Source organism: Bos indicus x Bos taurus, chromosome 11, assembly GCF_003369695.1.
Source record: "Bos indicus x Bos taurus breed Angus x Brahman F1 hybrid chromosome 11, Bos_hybrid_MaternalHap_v2.0, whole genome shotgun sequence".
NCBI classification, from domain to species: domain Eukaryota; kingdom Metazoa; phylum Chordata; class Mammalia; order Artiodactyla; family Bovidae; genus Bos; species Bos indicus x Bos taurus.
This window is the reverse complement of record NC_040086.1, coordinates 81,862,648-81,863,309: the sequence shown is the minus strand read 5'-3', so window position 1 is coordinate 81,863,309 and position 662 is coordinate 81,862,648.

The following is a 662-nucleotide window of genomic DNA, read 5'->3' as shown; positions in this document are numbered from 1 at the left end:
CTTTAGGATGGATTGATTGGATCTCCTTGCAATCTAAGGGACTTGCAAGAGTCTTCAACACCGCAGTTCAAAAGCATCAATTCTTTGGCCCTCAGTTTTCTTCATGGTCCAACTCTCACATCCTTACATGGCTACTGAAAAAGCCATAGCTTTGACTAGATGGACCTTGTGGGCAAAGTAATGTCTCTGCTTTTTAATATGCTGTCTAGGTTGCTCATAGCTTTTCTTCCAAGGATCAATTTTTAATTTCATGGCTGTGGTCACCATCTGTAGTGATTTTGAATCCCCCTGAAATAAAGTCTCTAACTGTTTCCATTGTTTTCCCATCTATTTGCATGAAGTGATGGGATCAGATGCCATGATCTTTGTTTTTTGAATGTTGAATTTTAAGCCAGTTTTTTAACTCTCCTCTTTCACTTTCATCTGTGCTTTTAATCTTCTGTAAAATGGCAACTATCATTCTGTTCCATCCACCAAAACTACCTTGAGACTCCTGAGAGGCCAAGACTCTTAGTACACTGTTAGATGTTATGTATCTTTTGAAGGAAGGTTACTAGCATCCACCACCAAGGCTGCACTTAGTCCTGTCAGCCCTCATATTAAACATGTCTTTTTATTTTGATACTTTGACATCTAGGTCTTGCTGACCTGGAGGGACTGAC